This window comes from Ambystoma mexicanum, chromosome 6p, assembly GCF_040938575.1.
Source record: "Ambystoma mexicanum isolate Mex_15411 chromosome 6p, UKY_AmexF1_1, whole genome shotgun sequence".
Lineage (NCBI taxonomy): Eukaryota > Metazoa > Chordata > Amphibia > Caudata > Ambystomatidae > Ambystoma > Ambystoma mexicanum.
This window is the reverse complement of record NC_090935.1, coordinates 1038736811-1038764321: the sequence shown is the minus strand read 5'-3', so window position 1 is coordinate 1038764321 and position 27511 is coordinate 1038736811. Positions and strand designations below refer to the sequence as shown.

General features: G+C 40.1%; 1 protein-coding gene across 2 annotated transcripts in view; it reads left to right on the top strand.

Moving 5' to 3' along the window:
* Nucleotides 1-251: 251 nt before the first annotated feature.
* The window catches only part of SYK (spleen associated tyrosine kinase), a 556773-nt gene continuing 529513 nt past the window's right edge, over nucleotides 252-27511 (top strand). Inside the window, exons 1-2 of one of the 2 annotated variants that reach the window (XM_069625645.1) lie at nucleotides 252-644; nucleotides 7890-8031. The gene's annotated coding sequence lies outside the window, so the exon portion shown is untranslated. The remainder of the gene's footprint in view (nucleotides 645-7889; nucleotides 8032-27511) is intronic. The other variant, XM_069625644.1, reaches the window with a different exon arrangement.

The window sequence follows — 27511 nt, the reverse complement described above, 5'->3', positions numbered from 1 at the left end:
TTGTCCTGCCCTGGCGCTGGCTTGGCATTGTGGTACAAGTACTGTGAGAGCTAAGAGCGCCGAACATGAATTGAATTTACGTGCACACGTTTGCTAGTAAAAGCCGTGTTACTATGGGGACGTTATACATTTTTCAGGTAAACTTCCTTGTGTCATCTACTCCTCCTCCTCTTCCCACGCAAGCTATGTCTGAACCAATCCCGAAATTGGTATTCGTTGAGGAAGGCGATGATTCACCCGGGATGTCATACTGGCTCGGGCTGTTTCTGTTGGCAGCTTCCATTCCTTTCGTAGGCGCAGGTAAACGCACTCAAGTTTCTCGCTTCACAAACAAAGTCTGGGAAAGAACGCGAAAAGAAGAGAATACTCAAACGCATAACTGTCCCCTCGGGTGCCAAGCTACCAAGGGAACATAAAACCATGTGAAACTAAAGAGACCCGATAAAGCGGTGCGCTTAACCGCAGGTTTCGAGTTAAAGCTGAGTGCCTTTGTAGCAGTATTTGAAGGCTGGCAGCTGTGTTTATTTACCAGGACCCATTTACTTCCTCATTATTTGCTGTACCTTGGCCAGTCAACCAATCACAAATGCTCAACGACAGATCATCTCAGATTGAACTTCTGAATGACGGATCGGGCAAAACAAGTAAGAAATGTTCTTTAACAAAATAAATATTATTTTGTAAATGAAGTGCAACTTCACTGGTTGATTGCAATGCAAGAGCTAATGTTTCTTTCTTTTTCTATCCAGCTAAAATGTTAAATTTACTGTGGTTTTTCTTTCAAAGTATATATAAAGGTCTGGTAGTCCCAGTTTAGATGCTTGGAAGGATAGCTCAGGGGCAATGTGCTCTCCTTAGAAGCAAGGTGACGTTCAGCAATACTGAACACTGTCCCTGGGGCAGCACTTGCAGTTTAGAGTTAAACCCGTTACAATAACCAATTACAATTGCAAGGAACACGGCCAAATAACCTGTTCTATGCTGTCCTGCTACTGCACCCATTGCCACCCCAGCAATCAAACCCCCAAACAAATGTACCTTCTGTTTAAGGGAACGTGAAGAGCACGTTTCAACTGCTTCTTACGCTCTTATTCTAAAACAAAACCATTCCGGAATGGTTTCTTTTCATAATAAAAGTATAGGAACAGTAAAACATAATCGAAAAATAAGCAGAGGAGCACCGCTCCCAACCTCTCCCACTAACTTCGACCACTGGTTATATGGATAAGTGCCCACTCGGGAGGGTCTGCAACCACGCTTTAGCTCATTGTACATTTCACAGAGGAGAAATAATCATTTGCATATCAGTCTGGCCCCACCCATAGGGGCTGTCCAGCACCAAAATGCTAGGCAATTCCCCTCTGAACAAGAGTGCCAACAGCAACTCCAGACACGTGTTTCTGCTTTGTTGGGCCACCTCAGTAGGGTGAAGCTGAGCCTCTCTAAGAACAGTGAGCAAGGGGTCTATGTAGGGACTACCCTGCGTAACTTTACTTTTTCTGAAGGTTGAAAGCATTGTAGAATTTGGGCCGTAGTCAGATCTATGGACACTGTGTGCATCAGAATGTGTACGTTACAGCCATTAGAATCTCAACACAGGGGTTGTTACAATGTGACAGCTTGGGAGGTGGCTGCCCTGGCTGCCAACTTCTCCGCTTCTTATTTCACAGGCCTAGGATGCCGAACAAGCAAGCGTTTCTGCCCTTTCAGAGGTGATCACACTCACAGGTGGTCTAGCAGAGGTGGCCCAAGCGAGTGCTGTAAGCCAAAACCAATTTAAGAAGGGTGCAGCTATTTCCCAACCAAACATTGCTTTTAAATACCTCAATTCCATACTATTGAACCATTTAACTATTTAATTCCTCCAAATCGGGGGTCTGGTTGCTGCATTGGCTTTTCATCTTCCATGGGTACCAGTTATCTGAACATTTCCCAATTAAATGAGACATAGGGCCTCATAACGAGTTTGGAGGTAACCATGGCGCTAATAGCGCCATGGCTGCCTCTAAACCCTTACCGATTCCGCCCGGTGAATGGAGCTATTACCGCCCCATTCCAAGGTCCATAGGGCTCAATGGGAATGGGGAAGGCGCTAATAACGGTACCGCTAATTGTGGTACCGTTATTAGCTCCAAAGTCCCTTTGCGGGTCCTGTCCTTAACACCTGGTAAAACCAGGTGTTAAAGGAAGACCCGCAAAGGGACCTAGGAATAGGGCGGTAAGGGATTACTGGCACCGGTGCCCTTACCGGTGCCGGTAATCCCTTACCACCCGGGTCGTAATGAGGCCCATAGAGTCAGCCATTACCCTTGTGGAACCCTTAACAAAGTTAGCAGAATAAAACATGTTCATTCATGAATACTGCAGAAATGGGGCCATCGGCAATCTCAAGATTGTTGCCGTATTAATAGTTCCTTTAACCAGTTCAATTTTCACCAGCAGTGTGATCAGAAGAGAGTGTGACTGATGACCAACATGTCACCTCTGCCTTCACTGCTATCAGAATGTGAAAGAGATAAAGTCAACATTATTTCCCATGTGGTCTTGCCACAGCTCTTAAGCCACTTTTCAGTCAATTAAAACTATCTATCCTATATGTGACCCCATCACAGAGCACAGATTTCCATGGTTTACTGGTGCCAAAGATGTTATGCAGTAAAGGTTAGTCTGTGGAGCTGGAAGGAGCTGTTGAGGAGGTGGAAGATGGACTGCGGCTGGAGGAACCTCATGTGCAAAAGTATACTTTGCACTTACAGTTGGATCGGCATGCCACACTGGGCAGGGGGGTGGACTGCCCCAGTGTTGGCATCTATTACCCACAATGTCATCCTGGCTCTCCACAAACTGTATACCTCATTCAGAACTACTTCCATTCAGTACACACTGTGGTTGCCAGAAATGTTTAAGGGAGTGTAAGGTAGGCCCAAAACCTGATAAGTCAAAAATCATTCCAAGGAGGCAATAAAAAGTGCACGCACGAGCAACAAGAAAAACAAACATTTATTGAATATAGCCTCAGCCAGGAACAATTAAAAAATCATTCAATGTGTCATCATGGCGGGTTTTATAGGAGTGAGTGACATCATTGCTATAAAAAGTTTCAAGATAGATGTAAATTCTTACTCAGTGATCGGACAGTAATTGCTGTCCCTTGTATAAATCTATACAATGCATAGCCCCATTGGCCTATCCTATTCCTCATGATCAATCTAATATCTTCCTTTTGATAGTGACCTAATTCTCAGTTTATCCATTCTTAATTGGCTGATATAAATTCTAACATTTTGCAACATACAAATCAGCTTTGCAATGGCTATCCCAGCTCGAGGGGTTCCGTGGTGGGTTTCTTCCCTCCTACTTGACCAACCACTGTGAGGTGTAGACAGTGTGGCAACAAAAATGAATACTACATCACTTTCTGAAGGGCCCCAAATGTCACCAACTGACCGTTCACAGCCTTGCGACTGTACAAAATGACAGTTAATATTGAAACTTCTCTCCAGGAACATGTTTCACCTTTTAGTACATTTCCTTTTGTTCCCATCATGGGACTGCATGACTTCATGAGGCTTATTTTTTGGCCTTTTACTCCAAGACCATGTACACATCTGGAATGTGCACCTACCTAGATGTGCATATGTGTGCGTGTGCGTGACTTATTTGGATGACATATATACAAATAATTGGTTGTGTGGGCAGTGGGGACACTCATCTCCCCTTCGTTCCATAATACTATACTTTATTCACTCCATTGGAAGAGGTGTCCTCTTGCTGCTATTGACAAAGAACCCTTGTTGCTTGGTGCTTACCGCTTCAGTCTAAGTGCCCATTTTTGGACGGGGCAGTGTGTTTCTTCTGCCTAATGAACTTCGGCCAGTGTACACCTCAGCACACTACCTCATTCTCACCGAACTTTGGCTTCCTTCCTGCTAGTTTTAAAGTGATGTGTACGAACATTGTTATATTTTTCACTTGTTTTGGATATGGGAACCTGCTGCACCCACTGTTTCTAGCCAATCCCTGAGCGGATTCTCGCATCTCCCCTCCAGTTTTGTGACCATGTCTCTTGCAGTGTCTGAAACAAACAGCAATTAAGTATATTTTACCACTAGAAATGTGAATATTCCTCTGCGGACAGGTTTTCTAACTACTTTGAAAGGCTGTTTTTCAAAATGCATTTTATCTTAGAATGGCACGACTTCCAGCTGCTACATGCTGGCTTGCTAATGTGAATTTTAATATGTTCCCAACTATATTCTATGGCTGATGTCTGCTATACTCATATGAACGACTTTTCAACTATAGGAAGTGCCATGTGTCTCCTTCCTTTACTTATAAGTCTTTCCTGTTCATAATGCACTACTGCACACTAATAACCCCATACATTACTCTACAAGTTTTGCACTCTCAACATGTTAAATGCTTCAGGTTTCTAATCTGAATTTCTTCATTGACTGCTCTGAGAAACGCGTCTATCCCTTTGTCATCTTCACATAAGGCCTGTATGCCGTGCACAACAACAATGTAGCTGGACTTTTGTGTGATCATGTCTCATGCTAGAGGGATTTCCTTAACTTGCACTTTCTCTCACGTTTGGGGTGTTGCATCCCAAGCGGAGTGTAAAACCCACAATGAATAGACACTTGTGTGCAATGTCAAAGTGTAGAAAAGAAAGTAGTGGAACTATGTTACCTCTGACCCGCCCCCTTTGCTGCCCACTCCCCCGTTCTCACCGTCACCTCCACATTCATACCTGGGGCCTTCCTTTCCTCCACTCTACCATGCAAAATTGTGTTTTAAAACAGTTCTAGAAAGACTGAAGAAAATAAAATGAAAGAACATGGATTTAAATGATCCCCATTAGCACTCGCGCCTCCGCAATATAAACCATAATAGTCGTAAAAGTCGACACACTGCTACTAATTATTCCACAAGGCTTCAGTCGAGGCCCTGACTCACCTAGAGCCACCAGCCCACACACGGCCTAAGGCACAGGGTCCTCCCTCACTACTGGCCACCTCACCCCCTCTACCAGCCTCAAGCCAGCGCTCATCTCGGAGCATGATATACATGCCACTAGCACACAGGCATCAATCACGTCTCTGATGAACGCCACTATAATGCATTTCCCATGTATATCAGAGCCTGTCGCCATTATTATGTGTGCCCCATGTATATCAGAGCCTGTTGCCACTACTAAGCATTCCCCATGTATCTCAGAATTTACTGTTATCTCTGTCGCCCTAAGTATCTCAGGCCCCGCTGCCCTATATAACTGGGTTCCAGTTCCCCTTTTGCTGACTCATAACACTAAATTTGCTACCCCACCCAATGTCACATGCATGCAGGAACAGAATACAATATGGACCAGTGGATTTTGGATGACAACAATATTCCCTTACTCTCTTATTTATTTCTCAGAAACATTCTTATTACAACAATATAAAAGTACAGAAAATACAGTTTTCAATTTATATTTACTCCCAATACATCCACTATTTAATAAAATTCTTCTCTGACTCAATTACATTTTTCCATTCCACATTCATACTAAAAATCACATATACATCATCTCTCTTCAAATTTTAACAGGGTGACATTTCGTAAATCACCACCCAAAAATTACAAACAATTCCCCACAGTATTTCGAGCCTTTCTCTAACACAAGTGTCAGATTCTGTCTATTCCCATTACAGACAGTAGTTTCGGTCGACACGTGTAACGGTTATCTATATTGGGCACTAATAGTTTTGCCCCTTTGTTGCTTCAACCTTCATCAGGATGCAAAGCGAGAAAACCATGATGTCTTGCTTCCAATATCTTGGGGTGAGCCACACCATCTACAAAACAATACACACTCTCGTCATCTGCATTGCCATCCACATCATTTTAATTCACTATTATTGTGTACAAATAACTCATCTAGTAGTTATATACATCACACTCACCTCCTAGGGCCATTCTGGAGGGTGTGTAGATGCCATGGAATAGATCCTTCCTATCCTTCCTAGACTCTCCTGTTTTGGTATGTTCCTATATCTTGGCCTATAAAGACCAAAAAGAACAGAAAAAACGTGCGTCATTTACCAATAGTTCTAAGTTTCCAGCTTTTCAACCTCGATTGCAAAATGTATTATTATTCGTATAGGTACAAAAGGTTGTGTACTTACATACACTGTGACTGTGGTTTACGTGGTCCCAAATCCTAGTTGAATTGCTTCTAGGGTCTGGTAAAGTTGTTCACATACTACGGCGCGTTCATGCAATTTATGTCTCCTATAAAGGGAGATTTTGTTTAGAAAATCGTCTATACCTTTTATGGTATTAGTCTTAACCACATGGGTGTGTACGATAAAATATATTAATAGACTTACCCATGGGTCTCGCCTCCTAGATCTCGAATTGCTATTTCTTAATTATGATCCTTTTACGATAGTCCTTTCCACCGTATTTCATCGTCTGCTGTTATTATTCAATGTTTCACTCATTTGTAGTGCCAGTGGGCTGCAAAAAAGCAGCTCTCATCAGTATTACCATCCCTTAAAGGGTTACCTGCAGTCTTTTTACAATGTGTACTAGGCGGGCTCCTCAACTCGACATTATATGGACGGACACCCCTACTTTCCATTCATTCTTAAATGTTACAACAATTGGCCAGAGCCTTTTTACGTGTTCAACATGCTCTGTGTTATTTTTTACTCGCGCCGTACTTTCAAAAGCATCACTAACAATTTAAAAAGATTCCTTTGCTCTCATCAGTATTGCCATCCCTTAAAGGGTTACCTGCACTCTTTTACGGTGTGTACTAGGCAGGGTCCTCCAGTAGACATTATATTGACTGACACCCCTACTTCCTGTTCATTCTTAAATGTTACAACAATTGCCCAGAGCCTTATTTACGTGTTCAACATGCTCCGTGTTGTTTATGTGCTTTTTACTTGCGACACACTTTCAAAAGCGTCACTAAGAATTTAAAAGCTTCCTATGAGCTTCCTTTAAACTTCCCAGAGCCTCTTTACGTTGTCAAAATGCACCATATTCTTTACATATGTCTTTACTACTCGAGCCGCACTTCCAACGGCGTGTTTACAAAAACCTTTTGGTTCACAAACTTCATTCGTGGACAGATGCACGCTACCCTATCTGTATGGGACAATATTTCCATCCCCCATAAATTCTTGCTTTCCTTACCTTCATTCATTCCCTTGCGACTGACAGCGTTTTCCACATAAGATCTGGGCGCGTCCATCTTTGCTGTACGTATAAGTAACCTCCTATTCTAGGTTCCATGAACATAGAAAGGGGACAGGGAACACTGCGTATGTTTGGTGTTTTATCATTTTTAATTAACTGTTTCAAAAAGCTTTTGTTAATCCAAAACGGAGTGATTTTTGGGTACATGTTAGATAAACATTTTTATCTCTAGTCCAGATACACATATATGCTATCACTTCACTCTGGTGGTCGGTTGTCATGGTGACCTAGCTAGGTCTTTTGAATGTTTGTCCCACTCTGACCACTTTTCGTTAAAAATTGATTATTATTCACACATAACAGCCTGCGCCACCCCTTCTGTCACATGTTGCCCAAGTTGTGGTGTTGTCAATTTGCCATCTCGTAAATGGGGGTGTTTAATCTATTCAATGATGGATTAATAATGCTTATATCCTCGTTCTAGGTGTTTTTGCAATGTGTGTTTGTGCGCTCATACAGTTAATGATGGGCACACGACATTCTTTATGCTCACTAACGGGAAATTGAGTGATGCTTATTTTGTCCCATGGGATATTTACCCATATATTACTCCATCATACGTATGTGCTCATATAGTTGCTAATGTGCACAAACCCTGCTGTAATATCACAAATTCTTTCCTCTTTACCCTTTAGTGATGAGGTGATTCCACTCTACGGCTACATTAATTCCCCGCCGGACAGTATCCAAAGTGTATATCCAGCACTGCTCTATTCGATGGAGTGTTGCTGCCATGACTCCAGCTCTGGCTCGTGGTTTGATAGACTGTAATTTCAGGTCTGTGTCCTTATCATTTAGTCGCACAAAATGGTCCACTAATGGGTTATCTGCCACTCTGTTGTGTATGCATGACCTTTGTTCGTATATCCTCAACCTCATCTCCTGGGTGGTTTTACCGATATATATCAAATCGCATGGGCGTTTGATAATGTAAGTAAAAAATGTTGATAAACAGTTAATATGGTTTCTTAACTTCCAGCATGTTGTCCCATATTTAAATTCATGCATCGTTTCAGTCATGGGGCATGCCACACAGTTCCCACACTTGTAATGCCAGGTTACGGGCGGTAATCCCCATTGATTAAGAGCTGACTGGTCTTTCCCAACCTCCTTATATGTGTGTAGCAGCTTTTGTTTAAGATTTTGACTTGTTTTGAAAGCAAACAGTTTTTTGTTTTTAAAGAGTACCTGGTTGTTTTACTAGATTCCAGTTTCGTTTAAAGATCTTCTTTATTTCGTTGCTTATCGGGTTAAAAGTGATTAGTCACACTAGCCTGTCATCCCGGGTCTTATCATGCGGGGTCAAACATACTTCCCTACTTGTGTTCCTTGCCCTTTTCAAATAATCCCTTACTAGTTTCCTCGGGTACCCTCTCTCTGATAACCTTTATTTTAGTTGGTCTGCATGTTTGGCGAAGTTCCGGTGAAATGCCTGTGCTATCCTCGGAATCAACCGTTAATTCTGGCAGCAGTGCTACACGGACACAGTAGCACCGGCATGCCAGTATTTCCCATTTTTTAACAGCATGCTTGTAATGAGGCCCCTTCTGTTTTTGTCATCATAGTATAAATACATATGTTCTCCTTAGAGTGAGGAAGGTGACCAGAGAGGTACGTATAAATAAATGCCTAGATTATGGGTCTTCCATGAATCACATTTTCGCATGTCAAGGACTGTTTGAAAACAATGCCACACTGACAGAAATTACAATTGTATTAATAAGCTGCATGTCACATTTACAAAAAATAAATATCACTGAAATGTCTTTGCTTTCAATTCAGAGTACTTTTTTCAATTCAGTGTTGCATTAATGGTCACCGTGAATTTCAGCGTCTGAAAAAAAGTGTAAAACAACAGAATTCCTACGACTACAATGATTTAAAACAAAGGCAAAAATCCAGTGCTCATAGTTCAAAGAAGAGTTAATATTCCAAATCCAAAGTTGAACAAAATATGTGCTAGACAACTAGTAGATTTTGGCAGATATGAAGGGATTTCTATAAAAGGTAGAGCTTTTAAAAGACTCTGCTAATGCTGTCTGATCACGTATGCATGCTTCCAAGAACCAACCTGTCCAGGTATTCTGCATGTCCGATGTTTCTTAGAATGACTCAGTTGTGTTGTTGGGCACAGTATTGCATTTCTGGAGGTAAGGCAACCTCAGAGACAGCAGCAGTTGTACTGGTGACTTACAGTGCCAGCTGGACATTGATATCACAACATGTGACCACACTGGTGACATTTATCAGGCTACCAATTTCCATGGGCTCATTACAGCATGCAGCATTTAAACAAATGAGGTAGAATGACTTTGGGGAATTCTCCATGCGCACAGCACTCATGGTGAAGTCTGGTGAACATGGTAACAGCTGATAGGGGTGCATTCTTGTGATCGCTAAACACTTTACTAGAAGGATGCCAACACATAGTTGTAAAGTAGTTAAATGCCCTTGTGCCACATGGGCTATTATGCAAGGCCCCATACGAAGCCTTTATACATTGCTGTTCTACACAGAGTGGGCTTACCTCTGCATTCTAGTGCTCTGATTGGAGGGTTTGTCATGCATAGCTATATGTATGATTGCAGCCAATGTATGGCTGAACCACATGTATATACGTCATTAATGAGTTCACCTTTGCATATTCAGCCATTAACTGGTATACTTTGAAAGTATAGATTGTGAATATGTGTGAAGTGTTGTGTGTGAATCTTGATCTATAAGGACTGCCACTTGTACGAACATGTCTTTTGTTGCATTCATTGGACTTCATTGTTCAGGATGCTGGCATACCTGAAGCATATGGCACGACCAGCTACCATTAAGAAGAGTATTTTCCCTTGGTGGGACTTTCCCTCTTGGGCTTCCCATTTTGAATATAAAGCTAGTTTGGAATTGCTGCAGCTTCTCTGAAAATTGGTAAAATGTAAAACAAATACATGGGATTGGAAGCATCCAGATGATACCATTCTCTGGCAGTGATAATAAGCTGTATCATATCGGTTTTCATAGTTATTCTGTAGAAGGAATTAAGAGACATGGAGACTGCCTCAACATTCAAGTGGAGAGATGATATATGATATGATATTATAAGTCATTTATAAGGCGCATGTACACAGGTGTTTCTAGGCGTGACAAGACAAGGCAGGGAAGACAGAGGGAGGACAAAACAACGATCTTACTAGGCCTTGTGTCATTCAGATTGTGCAAATGCAATACGCAAAAGTGCAGGGGGTAGAGGGGAAGTGTGAATGGGAGGGGAGGGGGAAAGTGCTCTTAGAGCAGCAATGGGTAAGTGGGTAAGTGCAAGAGGGCAGGGGACTGTAGGGTTTCAGATACAGCCCCTCAGTGCCGAGTCGGCCTGGAGGCAGTGGAGGGGCTACTGGCCTTTGGTGCCTGGTACCGGTGAGACTCAGATGGTAGCCATGCAACCAGTCACCGCAGCAGATAGGTCCATCAGCAGGGGGGAGAGAGAGAGAGAGTGAGAGAGAGAGAGAGAGAGAGAGAGAGAGAGAGAGAGAGAAATCAGAAGCAAAATGGAAGTTCTAGAGCAGCTTCTGGAACTTGGTGGTGTGGCTCAGGTTTTGAGGAGCAGGGAGGCCATTCCAGATGGAGGCACCTACAAAGGAGAGAGCTCTACCCCCTACTCTCTTCTTGGATAAGCGTCTGACTCTCAGAGATTTGGAGGTGGCTGAGAAGGAAGATGTTTAGGAATAGAGAGTTGGATGTAGTGAGGGCCCTGGCCTCGAAAGCCTTGTGGACAATGCAGAGAGTCTTGAACTTAATCCTTGCAGCCACTGGGAGCTAGTGGAGAGATTTCAGGGATGGGGAGCCACGGTCCCATGCCTTGAGGCCAAGGACAAGTCTTGCAGTCCTGTCCTGGATTAGTTGCAAAGGGTGGAGAGTAGAGCAAGGCAGACTGAGAAAGAGGCTGGTGCAGTAGTCCAGCCTAGAAAGAACCAGGGCTCTAGAGACAGTGAGCTTCTGGGGGAAAGTGAGAAAGGGAAGAATAACTCTGAGGAGGTGCAGCTTGTAGTGATCCTTCTTGGCAAGGTCTGTGATGTGAGGAGAGAAGGAGGGAGGTGAGTAGAAGGTGACAGCAAGGTGTTTTGCCTCGCAGGAAGGCAAAGGAAGAGTGCCCCAGGAGGGCGGCCAGAGTGAGAGAGGGAAACCAGGACGAGGGGTCCCAATGAGAAGGATCTGAGTCTTACTGGCGTTAAGGCAGAGATCGTTGGAAGCTCACCATTCCTGATAGACAGTCAGGAATGAGCGAGAGAGAAGAGGAGGCTCGGGGGATCCTGAAGGAGAGGTGAGTGTCATCCACATAACAATGAAAGTTAGAGGAGAAAGTAGAGATAAGGTGGGCCATAGATGCTAGAATAATGCATTGTTTCCTTCATTATATGTGCTTTCTGGCAGCTACCACAACATGGGTGTGCTTATGGGATACACAGAGTTACTTGCTGCTTCAAGAAACAACAACCCACAAATGGGATAGAGTTTTGCAAATATCAGCAATACTTATGTGAACTGGCGCAGAGACTAGGTTTTGAATCACTTTAAATCAAAAGAAGGAAATATTGAACGTTTAGATCTTGCAAATCATGGAACTGCATGAACAAAGTAAAAGGCCCGAATATTTCAGAAATGTGAGAAAGCAGCAAAAGAACAGGGCCTGCGTTATTGAAATATTCATTTTAAATGAGAAAAGTCAATTGGAGGTTTTTGTAGTTTTATAGGTTATTGTGATGTTTTGAATGGCATGCCTATGCAGTTTCCCTGCTTTACATCAGGAGAATCCAGATTAACCATAACTTTATATAAAGTTCTCCTGTAATGAGAACATGTATTTTATGTAAAGGAGGTGGAACAGACCTATGAAAACAGTGTATTGTTTCCAACAACTGTTTTATTATTGTACAATGTTTACAGCAATGTGGTGGACTTTACAATACATCACAGTTTACATGTATGAGAACTCAAGAGTTTTCACTGTAGCTGTGGCAATGTTACGTTGTAGCATTTTCTGGTGCCATACAAAAATGATTCTTTAAGCTCACTCTGAAAATATACTACGCAGGATCAAGGGGAAGAGTCAGTTGCTATTGTGGAATTCCTCTCTTTCTAATCAGTCTACTAGAATTAGAATGCCATATGTCTATACATTTATTAAAAGTCACCAACATTATTAATATTGATAATTTATCAAAATTAACTCCACAAATTCATTTCCCATAACCACCCATCTATCTGGTCAGGGGATTACAGAAATCCATACTTTATCAATGTGTCATGTTTCTCTGATTAAATATAAAATAATATCTGATTTTCCTTTCAAAAGTATAGCAAGAAAATCAGACCCCAATTTCTTTTTTAATATTCACACATATGAACAGAAATATGAACATCCATTGAAACTTGTGGGGTTTTAGAAGTGTCTGACTTTTAAGTGTGCCAATGATGGCAGTCAGCCAGGAAAATCACTAAGATGAAGAATAATAGAAAGACTTGACCAAATAAAATGGGCAAGGTCATCGATGACAAAGTGTGGGAATAACACAGATCATAAATAGGGTCCACAAAGAGAATGTCAATATTGGAATTAATTTGAGAACGGCTAAGTGAAGAGCTGGGATTTCATAAGGGCTACTCAAGGGAGGACTCCTATTCCAAGCAGATGAGTGCTGACCCTGGGTAATATGTGGAATAGGGATGGGCCATGTCCAAAAGGGGACCAGAAGAGTAGGGTACCTGAGGCAGTTCTAATTTCATGGAAGAATAACAGGGTGGGCCTAGCTGACTGGAAGATTACCTAAGCGCTGTGAGGGTCATGGCTGATCCTAAGAGCTGAAAGGATTATTCCAAAGTGAGAATGAGAATCCACAAATGAAAGTATAAGTACCCACTAGAACCATAATTATGTTAAATTCCAGGAGGGGGTGGTCTGGAAGGATATATATTAACATGCATATAGAAGGATCGCCTTTGATTGTAAACTTATGTTAAGAGAACTATCCCTACTACCTGACTAGTATTTCTATATGAACAACCAAGCTTTCACTAGATACAATGTTAAAGTTGTACCAAGGCAGCAATGGTGTGCCACTTATCTAAAAGGGGATAGCAGAGCAACTACAATGGCTTATCTCTCTTCAGACAGTCAACGAGTTCTGGTTGTTCTGGTTGTTGAGTGTTCTGTAGAGAAAGATTACAACACATTGCATGCCCCTGATCTAAGCATTGTTTCATATTAAATTGCATTTACTTAGAATTCGAATATCAGGTGTGGATGGATTTAAGATTCAAATTCATCATTTCTTGGTGTTATTTTGTCTGGTATATTTGTTACTTAATTGTTTTTTTAATCACCGCCATTGTTTTTTCGGTCTTGTGCATCAATTGAAAAATGGATTTAAACCAAAGATTAATCTCTATTTAAGGATATAATTCAAGTTATTTAATTGTTTTTTATCCCGCCTCTCTTACTTTGAGGCCATGAGCATCAATAGTGGAAGTTCTCCATCTGTGGATGTAAAATACCCTCGGTTCAGAATGGAACAAAATTACCATCTACATACATAAAACACTCTCAATTATGAGTGAAGAAAAACTGTCTTACAAGCAAGTTTGCTATTTACCGATGTAAAGCACTGTCCATTTCGAGAAATAGCATTTATTTTCCCATAAGTGTTTGGTCAGATATTGATATTGATATTTATTTCTATTGTGCTCATACACAAGTGTTTCAGAGCGCAACAAGGCAAGGGAGGGGAACAGGGGAGAACAAACAACGATTTTACTAGGCCCAGTGACAGTTAGAACGCACAAGTACATGGGAGAGGGGGAGGGGAAAAGCGCATGGAAGTGGCAGAAGTGGAGAGTGCAGAGCAAATGGAGAAACAGATAAATGCATGCACCATGAGAGGAAAACATTTTGCACCATGTATTTGTTAGAAAAGTCAAGTAACTGTATTTTCCTTTTTTTTCTTCTTTTGGACAGCCCAGGATGCCAGCACATTACTTTCTGTTAGTGTTTAGCTGTCCCAGCGCTTCCCATACATTTTTGCACATCAACGTGATGATGCAATGGCATTGTACATGTGCGAGATGATGTCATGCCATGAGCATCATGACATTAGCATAAATAAATAGAGGGTGTCAAGACAACAGTAATGGCTCAAGTCATCTAGCTTGAGTATTTCTCTCTAGTGGCATTGCTTCAGACATCAAGGGGCAATCAAAGTTTATTAAAAAGACCTAATTTTTTGTGGAGACATGTTTCGAAATGTGTAGTTTTGTGGGGGGCGGGAACTAGTATCATAAAAGAAATTATTTTATTATCATATTCTTTCAACTCTGAGTCTTTAAGCAATTGTTGATATTTTTTATAAAGATGGCCGGTCTTATGCTCATCTCTAACAAGTGCGAAAATGTGTTCTTATAAGTGATAATAAATTACATCAACTGTTTAAATGAACAACCAATTTTGTTGGTATTGGTTTGACACATCCTGTGATTTTCTTGCAGATGTGTGGATTAATTTTAGTGTAAGGTGGCAAGACTTTGCTATGGTATCAATTGATTAAGACACAGCTATCTATTTGTAATCTGAAAATCCAGCATTGCTCCCTTTTAAAAAGTAGCCTGTTTATTTTTCAGGAATCGCCACCTCAATTGGTTTCCAGTGTGGCATTCCCACAATAAAAGTTCAACCACTGGTTAATTTCCTTTTTTCGTGTATACAGGGTGTGCTACTGTAATTGATTGTTTAAGTGGTCTACTTGTCATTCCTATATATTGTAGTTCATATGGGCACATATTTATGTGAGTGGAATTACAATTTGTGAAATGTTTTTAGACCCACAGTTTATGGCATCCTATATCAATGCTATGATAGTTTTGAGTACAATCTGAGCATGATCCACAAGGGGTATGTCCAGAAGGCCTCAGAATGGACCTTTGTGGTTGTTGGTGATCTAATTCAACATTACCACTCTGGTAATCGTGTACCATGGAGCCCATCAAATGCTTACGTTTTTTTTTTATAGCAAACCTTGGTTGTGGTATTTAAGCATTTTCCACATTTAGGCTTTGCCCCATTTTTGTATCTCTTTTTTCATTTTTCACCCCAATGGCAAATAACTAAGCACCACTGTAATTTGTTGATTTGGTGTTTGTAGTCCGCTGTGCTGACTTAGAGTAATTTTTCTGTGGAATATATTTAGCTCTCTTGTTAGAGTAACAACTTTCTTCTGGGATAGACACATGCCTCTATTACATTCTTTGAACTGTTGATCTTAATATCGCAGGTTATATCAATTTCTTCTATACTGATGGTACTGGACCCATGTGAGATTATCCTGCAGATGTGTGGGGTGGTAGCTGTTGTTTGACACTAGTGCATTCCTATCGGCAGGTTTTTGGTATACATATGTGGATACTGCCCCCTCCATTACCACTATTAGTAAGGCAAAAAAATGAATCATGTCCTTACTGTGGTTGTGCACAAAATTCATCAAATAAATTGTGAATTAAGCTGTTCGCAAACATGATGTGTGTCTGTTAAATATAATGAAGACGTTGTCTATATAGCTTGCATATGTATGGATATTCTCCCCGACTGGATTTTGGGGTGAGTAGATGGTAGGTTTTTCAAATTCAGTCTGGAAGCATACCACATATATACATTGACACTGTAATGTGAAATGATCAGTGCATTTTCACTGCATTTAAAACCGAGTCAGATGTCATTTCAATCCAACCCAAAAATAGGTTTTAGAGCTGTGTGTGCAGTGTAAAACTGACAGCACATCTGTGCAACCTAAGTACAGTTCTTTGTAAATCAATTCAATTGTACAGAAAGTATTTTTCCAGATAAATTCAACAATGGGCTGTGCTCCGCAACATAGCCTAATGAAGAAATGCCTAATATGTGATCTGTGAAAGCCATGGGAATTTGGGAATGAGAGCAAGATTAATGTTGTCACTTCCACTCCCACAAAAACATGACACTAATGTAAATGTCATTCACTGCTTCCACTTGACGTTGCACACTGTGATCTGGTTTGATCCGGTTTAGGAAATAAAATGGAAGGGGTACTCAATTCTGCTCCAGGAAATCACTTAACCTCTTTGCTAGGTTGGGTGGTTGAATCAATATTCTGTTCATCCTGAATTAATAACTGTGGTTCCTTAACCCAAACCTGTATAATTCTGAGGCAATTAATTATAAGACTATATTTAAATTTCATACACATATTAGCAACTCACATATGTATGGGGGAAATTGATTTGTATTCAGTTTGCACACTATAACTCAGATAAGCCTTCTTTGATACTTACACTTGTTTGTGATATTTGGGAAAACAAAGCGCTTAATATGTTGTCGTAAAATACCAAGTGCTTGAATTGGTGAGAAAGCTTGGATTATATTGACAGATAAGCAGCAAGGTTCTCAAAGACTTGAGGATGCTGAGTACAAGTGGTATTGTACTATTTAGTTTTAAAACATTAAAATATATTTTATTGATATGGTATGACTACATATGTTTATTACCTCCAAAGGAGATGTTCACGTGCAGTACAATTTTAATTTTGAAAGAAATCAGTATCTTATTGTGATGATTTTCACTGCATAAAGTAAGAGGCCCAGCTTTAATTCTTGTTTGTTTGAATACATTTCAGTTTTGATCACAAATATCCTGGTTATTGTCACAGAATTGTGGGATGAGACTGCAATTGCTGCTCAGTGAAAAGAACAGCATATTAACAGATATATCACTACAGTACAGACCTTCATGATGGGGGCCTAGTGTCACATGTGGACACTATGCTTTAAATTCAGTAGATTAGTTTGATATTAGTCTGAGAATGATAATACAGTGTGCACTGCCTTTTGTTTAACCTCTGCACTTAGTTATGTTTATAAAATTTGAATGTGTCAAAATGTCTTACAAACATCATGTTCAACCATGTCTTCTCTATGTCATCCTCCAGATTTACCAAAACATCTTGCTTAAGCTTTTAAGTTCATCCCTTACTATGTATTTGTATTTGACATAGGCACAACCAGAGGAGAACATTCTTGACTCATCTATAACTGAGTTGTGTAGATGGCCCACTTTATGTTCTCTACTGACATGTCCAGAAGTGTCCTATCGGAAGTGGAAGAATCCTTATTGGTTTATAGACACTCTAATGCACTTCCTACTTGTGTAGTGCTTGTGGAATAGCTGATGTGGCCCAATGTACTAGATTATTTTAAGATGTGTTGCTGCAGGAATAAAAATGTTCCCAGTGGTCAAAGGCGGTTGTTTGTATGTGACTTCATTTCTGGGAAAAAACATTGAGGGGTACTCTATATTTCGTTCAACCCACTAAACACCCTTTCCAACTAATTTTAGGATTGGTGCAATTATACAAACTCCAGTGCTCAAATATTTGGGGAACATGTTGGATAGTGGGTTACAACAAATATTGAATGTCCCTCACTGTATGAAATCACTGGGTACCATCAAAGGTATACAAAGAATTGTGAGATTTATCAAGAAAAAGGGTAAAAGAGAGTTGTAGTTAAAATAACAGAATTTCTATTCTCTTTTATAGTCCCAACAAAATATTTTCCATTTTCTATTCCAAAACCTGATTTCCTGACATGTGAAAAATGTATGCCTTTATCTCGTTTAGGAAATGTCTGCATTTCTGTGTCAATGAGAGAGTTAAATCTGAACGATTCTTTTCTTTCCTCATTAACATTGTTTGTTTTCTTGCCTTCCCTCCATGTTGCGTAAGAGGATGAGTCCTCTTACTTTGATACTGGGGAGCAATCATCTGTAGCTGGTGTCAAGTGACAGATACTTGATCTGTTGCTTGTTTGAGAGGCAGTTCTGGGAGGACAGCTATACTTGACCCCACACATTTTATGACTTGTACCAGTTATCTGTACAGAGGACTGATGTCCTCATTGTCATGTAAATTCTATATAACGCAGACTTCTGCCTTTATTGTATGAAATTCAGTCTGTATCTCTTTTTATCTAGTTATCTGCATAGGAAATGATGCATTTAGTAGGACTTGTTTAATAATAGCAATTTGCTCTTTCATCTATACTATGAAACAGCATATGTAATGGATTTGAGAAATGCTGGTTATATTACCAGCGTGATAACACTTCTCTCTAAATATCACCTTTCCTTTCAGGAAAGATTGAGGAAATGTGTGCAGGAGAGTCCTTTACAGTTAACAGGTTTTTGTATTTATGCATAGCAGTCAACTGTCCTATGTGATGCATGTACATGCATTCACATGGAAAGGTTTCCCTACATACAGGTGTCTCTTTAGGCTTTCATGTGTGATGCACTGTAATTTGCAAACATGTTGACAATGTGCCATAAATGTTCTTGCATCTTTTCTGAACTCTGTCCACCAATAACTGTCAAACAATAACTGAGCTGTTGCTAATATCCCGAAATGGGAGGCAGCCAAGCCTACATATGCATCAGATCTCAATTTGAATCTGGTCTGCTTGTATTGGGTTTACAATCTTTTTGAGAATTGTTAGTAATATTGTATTTTCTTTTAGCCTGTATGTATTTGTGTTAGGGAATCCTTTTGAGTTAGGACACATTTCTTGTAGGCAAGCTTTTTTAACCTCCTCAATGTATGTAGTAAAGCATATTAAACCAGCCACATTTTTGATATTCCAAACTTTTAGTGAAAGCTGTTTAGCTACTATCAACTTCTGTACCCAACATTGCATATCACACGTGTATCCTCTGACTACTTAGTCTGGTTCTGGCACAATAAGTGTGGTTTTATATGGTGCAACATTTCAGAGTGGGAGTATAAAACAGAAGAACTTCTCTTCCCTTCAACATTCTCAAAACCATCCATTCAATATTTTCTTAGTGAGTCTAAAAAATGTAACACTGGCTATGTAAATCTAGTTTATTGTGCCTTTTCTACATAAGGACGATAGCTCATCTTCTGATAAACTCTCAATATAAGAATACTATTCCTGAAAATAATATCTTCACCAACTTTTTAAAAAAATGCAAGATGTCTGATCTTTAGGATTGAACACATTCTGCACTCAAACATAAATTACAGTGATGCAGTTCATGCTACAGACCTTTGTCCCAAGCATCCATGAATTCTCCAATGGTCAACTGATTCATCCTAAATTCTGAGAATAAGCTCATTGAAGCTCCTTGATGTAGTAGATTGGATATTTTTCAAGCAAGTTTGTCAATTCTTTGTCATGGGTCAGATTTTTGTATAATTGTTAAATAATCATGTATCCTCCACAGAGATATAATCTGTCAAGTGGTTCTAATTATACATCAGTTTATTTCACAACCTTTTAAACACCATCTATATTCCATCCACATAAATTCCTAGTTTATTTAAAAACGATCTCCAATTTTTTCCATGCCATATACATACTCATTTTGCATCTATTTTAAGATGATCCACCATTATATTTATTTTTTCAAATCAAATTTTACTCAGATACAATAACTCACTTCTGTATGGCAATGTTGACAAGGCAGATATTGCCACCTCTGTTTGCATGCCTTCCACTGGAGGGTTCATGTATACCTCTAAATAGTTTCACCACAAAACACATTGTGCAACATCCATCCATGTTAATTTATGTGTAGCCCAAACATCTGAGAAAAACAATATGCTAAATTTAATTGTATCACCAAAGTCCGTAATAAAAGGTGGGAGGGAATACATCTCATCAAGACCTCCATGAATGATCACTCTTTTGTCCAATGATTACAATGATTTTCTTTCATCTACTTCCATAATTCTGTGTTATCATACAGCTCATATAAATATTTAAAATATTGTAAAATTTCAAATTTCTTTCTTTAACTAGAGTGTGTTGCTTGTGTATACCTAATTTCCAAAGCACATGATATTTCATTTCATTTAGTTTCAAATTAAATAATACTTCTTTCAAAAGTCCCCCTTCATATTTAGCAAACGTTGAAGGCAAACACATATGCTGCCTAAGAGAGTAAGATCATATGCATAACAAATCAATTGCTTATGGTCTGAACCTAATTTGGGGGGAACTCTTGAGCACTTATTACCAACTCAGGAAAGTCTACTGAACATGATTAGAAATTATTAGGGATATACAACAGTCTAGTTTTGTATTGGTTATTTTGCCCTCTGGTATTCAAAGACATCATTATGTTTAAATTGACTGTTCAAGAACGCAAAGTTTTCTGAGTATTTAGAATGTTTCTAAATGGTTAGAATGTTGAACCATTACTATAATATACTTGTGAAAACATCCACAATGCTATGTCAGGAACCTCCACATTTTTTTTTAATCAAAAAAAAGTAATGTATATCACACATCTTTTTTAACTCTAGTTTGTAATGGTAATGCTCATTAGGAGCAGCCAGGGTCCGCTGAATCCATCTAGTGTGTAGCACTTGAGTGTTTACTGTTTCCAGGTGAACTAATAGAGTATTTAGATGTATAGTTTTATTTTCTGCTAGTTCTTGTTCCTTCTGCGTTATGACCTGTGATGCTGCTAAGACCTTTGTTGTGTTCCAGTCTCCCTGTGCTGTGACTTGGTCTGCCTTTCCTGTTGTTGCAGAATACCTTGGAGTGTGATGAGTGCCTGAGTCTGATAGAGTGTTGTGTGTTGGGCATTCAAGGAGTGTCAGTTGGGGACTGACTGGACTTGTAGAGAAAGGGATGGTGGATGTTTCCCTTATGTAATGACTTTCCTGTGTCCCTACTTATCCTGAACCTGTATATGTATCCTGAAACTCAGTAAAGAAATTACCTCTCACCTATGGCTCCTAGCTCATCTGTTCTGGGAGGCCCCAACTCAATAACCTTCTCTACTGTAGTGAACCTCTATTTAGGTATTGTGTAGACATCTGAACAATATGCAATTGTCTTAGTCTCACCAAAATTACAAATCGTCCATGTAAAGGTATTCTCGCCAGGAAGTAAAATCTTTAACTGTCTTTCTGTCTTGAATAAATCTACTCTAAGTCATTTGCTTGGAAATGTTTTCTAGAATGTGAGAGTGATTTGTCTTCCAATATGGTGGGTGGGTGGAAATTCCTTTTCATTAATGCAGAGAATTGTTTAATCTATGGTGCAACATTTGATACACATGTTGACCAAAATGTAAAAAAATCAATAATGCCTGCAGTTGTCTTTGCGTGTGAGAGCTCGGTAAGTGTGAACATTTCTCTAGATTTTGTGATGAGAGACCCACCCCTCATCCGAAAAGTGAACCCCACAAATACAACTTCTCTTTGTGCTATATTTAACTTTTTAAAATTAAATAGACATTCCTCTGAAGCTAATGTTTTTATAATAAAATCCACCTTATCCTAGTGTGTGTTCAAATCATCACCTGTACCTACTAATGCGCTCTGGTTTCTGCTTAATGTTGTTCCTCAGTTGTTCTTCTAGCCCTAAGGAACAATTGGAAAGAAATGTTTGTTCCTTTAAAAGTAAATGTGGTCAGTTTAAAACTCTCTGAATCTAATCAGTTTGTGAAGAATCGATTCCGTGAGTCCAGACTAGTTGTGTATTTACACCTCTGAATGTTACTGAAAAGACTCGGACTTTGAACTGCCCCAGTATGAGTCTGTGCATTTCAGAAATGTATAATTTTCTATTTTCTATTTAACTAAACATTTTATACAATCTGGCTTACCCACTGGAAGTATGGTTAAATTATATGGACCTGATCGGCTGTACTTTAATGATGTATTGTTTCTGAGGACTTGGTATGGAGTGCACTGTTTTTTATGTTGGAGACAATGGGCCTCATTACACGGTAGGAGGTAACCATGCTGCTATTAGCGGCATGCTACTCCCTTACCGCAAACCGGGTCCGGGTAGCCGGTATAGGGACTTACTGGGTCATTCCGACCCTGGAGGACCCGGTAAGTCCCCATGCCAAATACCATTCCCCATTCCCATTCGAGCCCCCATAGGGCTCAATGGGAATGGGGAAGGAGCTAATAACGGTACCGCAATTGGTGGGACCAGGCGTTAAGGACGGGACCCGCTGAGGGACCTCGTAGTAGGGCGCTAAGGGATTACCGGCACCGGTGACCTTACCAGTGCTGGTAATCCCTTAGCGCCTACCGTGTAATGAGGCCCAATGTCTTTCTGTCGGTGAGAGAATGTATATTCTCCATCTCTGTACATGTATCGTCTCTGCATTATGTTGCATTCCTTAAAAACAAGGTAATACTTGATCTAACTTTACCTCTACCCTATGATTCCTTACTCCCCCTGGCACCTTACCTAGTGCTGGCGATATCTCCCTCAGAAGAGGGTATGTCACGGTTTGTGTCAGGAGTCCCATAATCTTCTGTCCCTATATCAGTCGGACTTGCATTGCAGTGCTTTCCCCCTTTGCTATGTCACCAAACTGGATTATTTTTTTATTGTTTGAAGTGAATCCAGTATCCTGTAGATATCAATTCTGTCATGTTCTTTGTTTAGAAGTAACATGATTCCCCTTCCACCATGGGATAACTGCCCTGGCTATGGTAATCCTAAATTAATTGCTGAATCTGTGCCTTGTGTGTGTGTTAAAATCCCCAAAATGGGGGCTAATATTGTGAATGGCAGAGTGACCATTAATTATTAGGATAGCCAACTCTAAACTGAAAGCCAGCTAATCTTGTGAATGGTGGAGTGATCATTAATTATAAGGATAGCCAACTTTAAACTGAAAGCCATTAATTGGAGTTTTCTTCAGGTGGACTGCACCCTGCTGGCATGATCATGTATAGCAATCATGTTTTCTGCTATGGAGTGACTTGAAATGTGATCTCGAGTGGACTCAATTTAGAAGAAGACAATTTTGGTATTTCCTGTTGCCTATTTGGTCATGTGCCTATAACTGATTTGAGGGAACAAAAGGGGATTTCCCCCCTTCCTCTCCTGCTAATCCTGGCTGTAGTGCTGGTGCAGTATTAGATGAGCTCTGAATGATTGAAGGTGTATTCTTAAGAGTTCAAATTGAGTTTTACATATGGAGCATTTTATCCTCGATTGCAATGAGGCCTAAATCAGTGTTTTAGTGACAAATGTGGTTAATTATGTGGAGTCTTCACAAAAACCCTTCATAATGTCTCCTCCCAGGTGGCCAGGGGAAGGAGGCCGCTCCTGGATCCTGACCCTGCGGGTGGTGTTATCCAGGAGGATAACCTTGAAGGAGAAGGTCCCCAAGAGTACAGGAGGACTCTGTTGGGAGAGATGTGTTATTTTTTCTTCCTCTTAGGAGGAGTCTATAATATCTTGTTGCCCGAGAAGTTTTCTTCCCGAAAGCTAATTATCCTGATGGTGATGAAATCTGTTCTGATCAGTCATGTTTTGGAAGTATAAATTATTCCCACAAGGGTAAGCATAATTGTAGACATAAAATCTCTTCTGTGCAACAAGGGAATATGAAAGATGAATTTTTGAAGATCACCATTTTTGATTCTGAAAATCATAAATTCTCTAAAAAGCAAAATTATGTGGTAAAACATTCTTACACTCCTTTTAAGAAAAAATGGGCTTAGGAATATAAACAAAATTTGTAACAATTATTCCTTTAAAAGGAGTGAAATGAAAATTGGGGACTTCAAGTCCCACAATGCCAAACATACTGGGACGAAGAAGAGTGATGCAGATGCTTTGAACTACAGGTTGCTGATCATTAATGTTAAGGACCTACACCTGAGGGAGACTGAGAGGCATAAAAGGCTCCCTTAGATAGTAGCAGCAGTAGTGGAAGGTACAGTGCTTGCCATGTCTCCACAGCAAGATTGCAGATGAAGGAAAGCAGAGACGCCGGAACTGCTGACATTTGCTGTACGGATGCCCGTTCTGAGAAAGTCTCTTCCTTCAGAGACTTTGTTTGCATAGCTTGCACAGCAGGAAGCATTTTATGTGAAAGTTGTCTCCCTGAGCATCATGTTTGCAGTAAGAAGCTTGAAGTGGGAACGCTCTCCCCAAAGCAGATTGACGTTGATGGCAGGCGAGCACCTGGCAGCCCATGGAGCAAGGAACGTTCTAATTTTGAAAGGCACAGCATGAAGGAAACTGAGAGAGGCAGTTGTCCAGTCTGCGTGAAGCAGAAGAAGTAGAGAGCCCACCGGCAGTGCAAGCGAGCGGACGTGCAGACCAAAGCAGGTGAGTTCACTTGAATATTGTGACCCCGCTAGCCAAACACAGGCCTTTTGAATACTGAACTAATGAAAAAAAAATAAGTGGCAGAAAAGTAAATACTGTATGTATTGATTTGGTGAACATTTAAGAGATATTTATGTTGAATGTCACATTCATACGAAGGGGAGGAAGGCAGAACCATACAAATGTAAAGGTCAAAACAATGGCAATATTTCTAGAACCCAAAGCCAACAAATATTGCCAAAGCCAAAAGAAGGCAATAGTGAATATAGTTTAAGATGACCAATTTTGCCAACGTCAAAAGGGGGAATTTAAGCAACCAGCTATACATGAACCATATTGTAATAGAGAAACAGAGACAATAGAAAGAACTGACATGATAAAGCAGTGCTTAAGCCAAATAAGAGTAGGAGTGGAGGAAACACAGAACGAGCAGTTGGCTAAAACCAGAGTGGGAGAACAGGAGTGGCAGGAAGGCTATCCTTCTGACAGAAGGTGTTCAGGAGGAGAGGAACATAACCTGCATTGCTGTGGCAATTACAAGTGTGGAACAAGCAGCACTAATGTGTCACATGTTTTCCCAGAAGAAGTAGCCAACACTTAGATTGTGGAAAGTCAAAGACTTTATAACTTGTACAAAGCAGATCGGTGCCACAGAAGTACTCGTAGTACTAGTATTAGTTTCACATTGTTCTAACAGGAGAGAACACCAGGACAAATAAGTTTTGTAGTATGGCTCTGGCTGGTGAGTAGACCAGGCAGAACTCTTTGAAGTACTACAGTATTACTAAAAGTGTTGAAGAAGAGGTTTCAAGACTACCAAAGCTCATGATTAACTGCTGTGTGATTATCTTGGCTAATCAACATTATTAATGAGAGTACATTATGAACTATGGCAGAATCACCCTGACAGACACATGCATTTTCTTTGACATGCATGCACTATGGAAGTACATCATGTTTCAAAGAAGTAATTGCCCATTATAAGGCATCGGGGAGTAGTAACAGACAACAGATTCAAAACTGGATCTCAAAGCTATTTCTGTTTCTTTGACTCACTTGTAACGTTTACACACAACATGACAATAACAATCTATTGTAAAAAAAAAAAAAAGAAAAGTTAGGCTGGAGGAAGGCGTAACTTGCCCTATGCTAAGGTGGGGTTTCCCTATCTAAACAAAACTAAATATATTAAATGACAGGAAGTCCAAATCAAAAGTCTGGCTTTGTAAAAACCTATACTTGCCCTCACAACTAACTGTATACAGTATGTAGGGATGTCAGCATCAAAATGAATAGTGTTCAAAATAATGTTATGAGCTTCTTCCAGCTCTCAAGAGGTAAAGAGGATCTCCCTTTCCCACAGTTCAAAACTGTTCATGTTACCAAAGATCGTTATATTTCTCTTACAACTTGTCCAGCCATATTATTCGCTTCTTAAGTTAATGACCTTCTTTCAAGCTTGCCTTTAACTCGCACAGTTATTTCCATAGAGAAAAGCAAAACATGATTTCTGTTTCATTCTTTCAATTGTTGGTAGGCTTACTTGCTTAAACAATGCTCTCATTCTCTTTTCAAGTAACGCGGTTAATAAAAGTTCACTTCAACAATGGAACGCTACCTCTCTCCCTTCGCGTTTGCGTTCATGTTACGATTGGCTTTAATGATGGGAAGGAGCTCTGCCTGGCTCCTTCCCATCATTAATGCTTCCATGCTTACTACACTATACAATGTTAATGGTAGGATAATCTCATACCTTTCTTATGGAAACTCACCAGCCCTTTGCTTCCATGTGAACACAGTCAATCACAGAAGTCTCTCTGCTATGCACGGTCTGTTGCTGCACATCTTCTGCTGATTACAGTTTGAGCTCTGTAAAGTAGATGCTCACACGAAATACACGGGAACACAAGTTTATTCTCGCTCGACGCGACAGCAGGCACTGCCTAGGGAAGCAGGCTCAAACGGTCCAAAATCCAGAACCAAACATGAAGATAAACATTCTATGAAAGAATCATGTGAAGTCACAGTACTGCTAGTTTCATCTCTATAGAAAACACGTAATTGGAACCTTGAAATTCAGAACACACGTAACACTCTATTTTATGCTAAGATGCTGCATATTAAACTGTATTGATTTAAAGTCACCAAACCCAACACATCTCCTCCCTTACAGTTTTTTCAGGTGTTACTCCAAATAGTAGTCTTTTAACCAGGAGGGTTTGTTCCTTGTCCTCTGTGAGTTTGATTCCAATTTATTATCCTCTTGTATTCTGACCTTTCTTCTGCACAATAACTAATTTTCAGCTTGATTATCGCATGTATCATGGTCATCTGCTTCACCACTGTGTGTACACTTAACCAATTTGGACATGGTCCAACACTCTCCCCCTTCCATGATAACCACATTACCCCTCATAACAGCAATTTTCTTTGGACCAATGAACTTACTCTCGAGATTTAGAGGAAAACCTGTGATTCCTAACGAAAACCAAGTCACCTTCTTTCTAGTTCACTTCTCTGTTTTTTTTTCTACATCAAATTTCTCTTTATATCCATTTCATTTTGCGCCTCCCTAATGAGTGCCATGATCCTCTCTCTATCGTTGTTGACACTCTTTGCCAAGTTCAACCAACCTGGGCAGAGTTTTGTACCTGGTTGCCTGCCCTTGAGAGACATGAACGGAGAAATTTTAGTAACAGAATGTGGAGTAGTGCAGTAGTTCCATATCATTTCTCTCAGGACTTTCAACCAGTTCAAACCTGATGCCATTGCCAGTTGCAACCCACCTTTCACAAATCTATTTGCCCTTTCCACCAGACCATTTCCCTTGGGGTGATATAAAGCCGTCCTATGATGTTTTATACAATATTTCTTGAGAAAGGACAACATCTTTTCAGAACAGAACTTGACACCGTTATCAGTAACAACTTATGTAGGAAAGCCCTCTCTGTGAAACACCTCCTCAAAAAACAAGATAATTTCCGAAGTGGTTGCCTTCCATTCGATCCACTTTGAGTGGTAGTCAACCAACACCACTAAGTACTTGTAATCATCACCCACATTTTGCAATGG